The sequence below is a fragment of the Garra rufa genome, chromosome 4 (genome assembly GCF_049309525.1).
Source record: "Garra rufa chromosome 4, GarRuf1.0, whole genome shotgun sequence".
Classification (NCBI taxonomy): Eukaryota; Metazoa; Chordata; class Actinopteri; order Cypriniformes; family Cyprinidae; genus Garra; species Garra rufa.
The window spans coordinates 40,997,542-41,004,811 of NC_133364.1; positions in this window are offsets into that span (position 1 = coordinate 40,997,542).

Sequence of the window (7,270 nt, forward strand, 5' to 3'; positions counted from 1 at the left end):
ATTTTGTCTAATGTCAAAACAAACCATATAGCGTCATCATATGAGGTCCACCATATGTGACTTTTGCAATGTTTGCACATTCCATTCTCCTGCAGGCCCTTACACACCCAGAAAGACACATGATTATAATAGTGAAATAATTTGATGCATATATGGCTATAATCACATTGATTATACTTGATTCTGATTAATAAAAATCTTCTTCATATTTCCCCCTTTGAGACGTTTCACGTCTCACTTTCCCCACAGTGCTGTTTCCTAATTAAGATTCTACTCAGTGACTAACCAAAGTACTCTGAAGGGGTATTTATCTGTCTGCTTCTCTCTATGAAACATTTACCTCCCAATTTTACTACATCTAACCTTATGACATTTGATATTACCATGTGGTGAGCTATTGAAGATTTCATGTTGAATTCACAACTCTTCTGATCATGCACATTACAACAAGTCCACATACATTGCAACATAGCTAGTGCTGAGAGGGCAATTAATCTAATGTGTTCAGCTTTCTACCGTAATTCCTTTAAACCAGTTTCATCCCCATACATTATCAGGTGTATTCATTTCTCTTGCGGTCAGACTTTCTATTGCTTTAGTCATGTTATGGATGCCTAGGTCTATCATGTGTTCATCTGCATCATTGTCTGGAATATATGTACAACATGTAGTCTCCACTATTGTACACATCCCCCGCAGATGCAGTGAGCTGGTCCAAGACGAGTTGGTTTTGCAGTGCTGTCTTAGTTCTTGCAGGTCTTCCTTGATGCTTCCATCATTACCTTCGTAGTGTTCATGAAACTTATCAGTTCATACCTTGTCACTTCGACTTATCAACTTAAAGGCTAGTTTATAGTTAATGTTCTTTCGGAACAGGGTTGTCTCTTCCCAAGCTTGAATATTTGCTGTGATCTTGCAGTGAAATTACTTTCATGCCGATTTCACTTTTCGCCTTGATCAGATGATTTCTTGCCTTTTTGTGGTTAATCAGTCTCCACCACATGTTGCTGGCATAGGAGTGGGCAGGATCTGGGTGGTCCAGCTAGTGTTCATCTCCTGCCTTTACTTCTTGGACATCTCGGCCTTCTCGATCAGAGTAGCAGTGAGCAAGATCAGAACGATCATATTTGTTGCTAATATCTGCAGACTTGGTTCTGTCTCTAGGGATTCCTTCATTTTCCTCATCTTCCTGTTTAAATTAATGTGTACCATTCAGGTACTGCCATGTGACACCTGCTAACTCCTGCTATCATTCGTTGGCCTGTACTGACCTCAGATTACTCCCACACAGTGATGTCGCTGCGTGTTCAGCTCCCATTCACCACTGTATGTTCATTTACCTTTGTCAGCCAGACGTCCCCTTTTGCATGGGGCAGCTCGTCAATCACTTTACTGATATTTGTCGCCTTCGTCATCTTCTTTCTCTCTCTTCAAGCAGCTTCTCAGCATGCAAAGCATGTTGCCTGAATAAAATCTTCAACCTTCCCCCTTTGAGACTTATTAAGTCTCACTTTTGCATGTCTTTACCCTGAGTGCACACTTGACTTTAGTGGAGAAGTAAAAAGATCTTGCCGTTCTAATATCAAAAGTTCTTTCACGACACAATTTTACATGTCTGCTTCATTCTTTAGTCTTTGTCTTCTCTTTTTGCGTTCTTTTTCGTTGTCGGTTTCAACTTTCATTCTCTTTCCATTTCCTCCTTTCCATTTGTTGGCCTACATCTTCGCCAGGGTGACTCATTACAAGCCGTTGCGATGGTCTTTCCCTCGTTGGCAAGAGAGGGTCGTTACTAGCACGCCCTTGATCCCTCGCTTCATGCTGTGCAGGGTTGTTGAAGCTGGTTGGCACATTTAAGGCGGGAGATTTGGACCTAGGTGTCACTCTGCAACCATGTTGCTGATGTAAGATTCTCCCTTGAGATCATAACTGCATCCTCAATGGTTCTTATTGGTGGAGCCAACCATTTCCTGGCCTTGATTGTGCTGTTACCTGTAGAGAAACTTTCAGAATTTTTATTAGTGATATCAGACATGCTAATTTTTTCATCTGGCCTGTCGTCCTTCTTGGAGCGACCTGTGGAAATGTCAGGTGGGTTAAGGGCTGTCCTGGCCCAGGACTCTCATATCCATGATTATCAATACAATGAGCTGGGTTAATACCCATTTTTATACTAAAGATAACAATGTTACTATTTTTAATTAATTTCCAATTAATTCTCAACAATTTGCAAGTTCAGTTATCTATTTGTTTTATAAGCTCAGTTCTACTTTCATTGGATAATTTCTTAGACATATCATGCTCAGTAGCATAGGCCTTTCAACCAGGAAAACACTCAACCCACTTTATTCATGTTAACAGTCACAAAAGTTTTATCATTTTAACACAGAAACAGCTTTATCCTGATAGGCTGGAAAAAAGGTTAGCTGTTGGGTGGACAGAGCAATCTCTCTTGCTTTGCCTTCCAATGCAATACGCTGCGCAAGTGTGGCATTGTTTTTCCTTTTGCCACAACAATAACCTAGGTGTTGACCAGGAAACTTAACCGCATTTTTCCTATGGTCATTATTTTACTGGGCATAACTTGCCCTGTGGGCCCACATTTCAATATTTGCATACAGCTGTTTTGGCAAAATAATTGATTTGCCTCAGTGTCTCGTCAGACACTATCTTTCTCTCCATATCACACCATTGCACACCATCATTCATACTTTTTCTCTCCCTTTCACACACACACCCTTTTTGGCTAACTTCATTTTTATTTTTATTTTTGTCCAACCTTAGCTGATTGTGAATGAACGATTTTAGCCTCAGCTTTTGAATAGACTAACGTAAGCTTTTTTCATTATCAGCCTCTATTAAGTGTAGTTTTGGTTGTATTTCCCATAGGTTCTAAACATCATTTTATGCAACTGGGTAACTTCTGTCCCCACAAAATTTATTTAACACTGCTATGTAAACCTCTTCTTTTTTCCTCATCAAAATCTAACAGATTATTTGGTTCCGAATAATTGTTTTAGGCATTGTGCAATTAAGAGCCAACTGTAATTTCTCAAATGTCATTTACTTGTCTACTTTAAATTTTCATCATATACTTTTTGTTATTGCTCATGAGCATCTTAGAGAAGAGCATAAAAGCTTTCTGCATAATCTAGGATCCATGGATATCAACATTTCTATCTCATTTCCCCCAGTGTTGACAGCTGTTGTAATTTTCATGATTTTGGAACTTTATGGTTATTATTTTTCCTCAATCTATCCCCTAAATGTCCCTAAACAAAATTAAGTGACCAACATATTATTTTCTCAGTCCTATTTTTCCTATTAGACATCTTGTCTGCCCCCCTTTTTTCCATACAAGCTCAGCATTGTCATCGATAATTCAGTTGTACATTTCCCTTAGTTGGTTGATGAATAGCTATCTCTATGCCAAATCCAGCTCCATTTTTATCTAATTGGTGAGTTCAGCATTCACTTTTTCTGTCAAAATTCCTTTTTCTTTAAGACATAAGGCTGGACTGGTACCTAATGAAAAGCAGATCAAGAATGTTAGTTAAAACACAGAATTCAAAGAGCTGCTGTGAGACCAGTGAATAATCAATAGTAAGTTATTAAATTAATTAACCAAATTTGAAGCAGTCTCTATAGTGATCATTAGATATGCAGCACCTGGGCACACGATGGGAAGTGATGAAAGTTCTTCTGTGTAGATCATCAGTCTGTTGAAGCTCTTTAGCTGTTGCACTGGGTCGTCAGTCTGTGATGGCAGTCAAAGGCTTGATTTTGGGTTGTATGGTTTCCGTTGTTTCCTTCAGTCTGGCTTTTGCTTGATCCTGCCAGAGTTTTGCATTTCCGTATGTTCTTTTCATTCTCAGGAAAAGTCTCAAGTGAAATGTTCACCTTTTCCTGCTTTAAGTCAGTCTTTCTCCATTCAGGAGTGTGTGTTCCTCTTTTAGGAGGGGGGTTGAAAGTCCATCAGCCCCTCCCCCTTCTTCTCTCCGCAGCCTTGTCTTTGCTTCTTCATCACAGTGTTAGACAGCCTCCAGTTCTTTGCTTTCCTTTGTCAAGGCACTGTTCCCGAAGTCATCTGAAATGTTAACACTCAAGAGACTGCATTAATCAAATTGGATCTTAGTAAACTGTGACCTCAGTTGTGTCTGAGCAATCAGCTCTAACTAAATTTCACTTTTCAGCCAAATCTTTCAATGGTCAGTTTCATCTGGTTAAAAACAGCAGTTCCCTTATTCTATTTTAGTAAAGCAAGTTCTTCATTGCGAAAATAGCAAGCAGTTTCTTCTTTGCAAAATGCAGAAAATAGCTATCTTTATTATCTAAGTATACTACAATAAACAAAATGATCCTTCTTCTTTCTACAACAGCATGGCATGCATATTGTGAAACAAAGATTTCCATTCTATTTTTTGTTTTACATTCACATAGATTGTTCAGAATAATCTAGTAATGGTGAATAAATTTTTCCCTATTAGCATATATTTATTCACCAAGTTCCCTTTACTATTTTAAAATGTCTATGGCCTTTAAATCATCATTTCTATTAACTTGGCCACCCAATCTTGTTCTTATTCCACATTGCATTACACAAGTTGTCTTTTAGTTAATTCAACCCCAAATCTCTGAAACTCTGTAATGGATTAATTTCCATACTGTCTTCCAGGGATAACAAGATACAAATTTTAGACGTCATTAGATATAAAATATTATGTTCTTAAGCACGTGCAATCTTATTTATTCATCTATCAAGATAAATCATTAACTAATACTTCTTATTTTAATGAATCTCTTACTATAGTACTTTGCAAAGTCTATTTCTTTTATAATTTTTAATCAACATTTTCTTTATTTATTATTATCTATTAGTCCCTATTATTCAGGGCTCTCTCTCTGCAATCCGACCACTCTCAAGTGTTTGTCCGGGAGGGGCACGCACATCTGGTCCCCCCTTTTCTGGAGTTTTTTCTCCTCACTCACACAGACACAGACACTGACATTGACACACACATTTACACAGACTACTCTACACTCTTCTTGAGTGACCTGTCAGTTCTACTCGCTCTTTCACTGAACTTTTCCATACAGTAAAAAAGCAGTACTCTGAAGGATTTTTGCCTATCTGTACAGACCTCTGTAACTTCCTAACTCCTCTACAGAGCGGTATCCATAGGACTTTACTTTATCTGCTTCACGTTTATTGCTATCCTCAAGGCCCACTTAACAATAAACACAGATCATATTCAGCTCTTACACAAAACAAATCAAATATACTTAAACAACTTAACATTCCCTGATACACTTCCTCAACACAGGGAAACAATCTGGCAAGTTTGCGCTCTGTCTCATTGATTCACTTCCTCTACACAATGAAGGCAACCCTTACAGAAATAAAGCCTACCTCTTGTAGGTCTTTTGCCTAGGACTTCTCTTTTAACACTTTAAACATCTAACATAAACTTTACACTTATAAAAATATTAAAATCTGTAATCCCTATTCTTCTCAAAACCAAAACAACAGAAAACACAGATCAATGCATGCATTTAGTTATTTTGGAATCAAACCCCCTTTTTTGTTATTTTTAAATTTGGAAGAGCAAATATCTGAGTGTTCTTACCATCCGGGGCAGACCTGGCTGAACAACACAAACTAATTATGCAAGCAAAAACTGCTTACCTTTTTTTAGTGGCCACTGTTTATGTTGCTCAGTCCAGACAGCCCAAAATGGTCTTTCACCCGTGCTCCTTTCCATCCTGCCGACTACGCCAATATGAAGTGGTTTTCCTCTTCTTCAGTTGAAGAAACATTTTTGAGACTTGGGTTTTGATACCAAAAGAATAGACTTTATTGCCGAAACAATTAAGCCGAGCCCCTAGCCATCCACAGAGAACAGGCTCTGCAGTCTGGTCCTAGAGAACTAACTTAGCTTTGTCGAGGCAGGGTTCTTATACCTGCCTTCTCACGCACACATGTCATACTGAATTACTGGGGGGTCCTCAGATTTACCATTATTATTATAAACAGATGTTCTTCTCCACCATGGACCAGCTAGAGGCCCCTAACATAACAAGTTCTTCCTTACCCTGGCCTCTCTAGTGGACATGGCCTGGCTAGTGGGCTTCAACATATATTTTGTCTAATGTCAAAACAAACCATATAGCGTCATCATATGAGGTCCACCATATGTGACTTTTGCAATGTTTGCACATTCCATTCTCCTGCAGGCCCTTACACACCCAGAAAGACACATGATTATAATAGTGAAATAATTTGATGCATATATGGCTATAATCACATTGATTATACTTGATTCTGATTAATAAAAATCTTCTTCACCATCCGCTACAGTATCAAATCAGATATGCTATAGATCTCCTGAGGAAAAATTCCATGCATTTTCAACTATAGGAGAGGAAGAGCTGTGTAAACTTATTAAATCATCTAAACCGACAACATGTATGTTAGACCCTATTCCATCTAAGTTACTAAAAGAGGTGCTTCCAGAAGTCATGGATCCTCTTCTGAATATTATTAATTCGTCATTATCATTAGGATATGTCCCCAAAACCTTCAAACTGGCTGTTATTAAGCCTTTAATTAAAAAACCTCAACTTGATCCAAATGAATTAAACAATTACAGACCAATTTCCAATCTCCCTTTTCTGTCAAAGATACTAGAAAAGGTAGTGTCCTCACAATTGTGTTCTTTCTTAGAGAAAAATGGTATCTGTGAGGATTTCCAGTCAGGTTTTAGACCGTATCATAGCACTGAGACTGCTCTTATTAGAGTTACTAATGACCTTCTCCTGTCTTCTGATTGTGGATGCATCTCTCTATTAGTGCTACTAGATCTAAGTGCTGCATTTGATACTATTGACCACAATATTCTTTTAAATAGACTTGAAAATTATGTTGGCGTTAGTGGTAGTGCACTGGCTTGGTTCAAATCGTACTTATCTGGCCGGCATCAATTCGTAGCAGTAAATGACGAGGTATCATATCAGTCACAAGTGCAGTATGGAGTACCTCAAGGCTCAGTATTAGGGCCATTACTTTTTACACTTTATATGTTACCCTTGGGAGATATCATCAGGAAACATGGTGTTAGCTTTCATTGTTACGCTGATGATACGCAGCTCTATATTTCTTCGCGGCCCGGTGAAACATACCAATTTGGAAAACTAACAGAATGCATAGTTGAAATAAAAAATTGGATGGCGAGAAATTTCTTACTGCTAAATTCTGAAAAAACAGAGGTGTTAA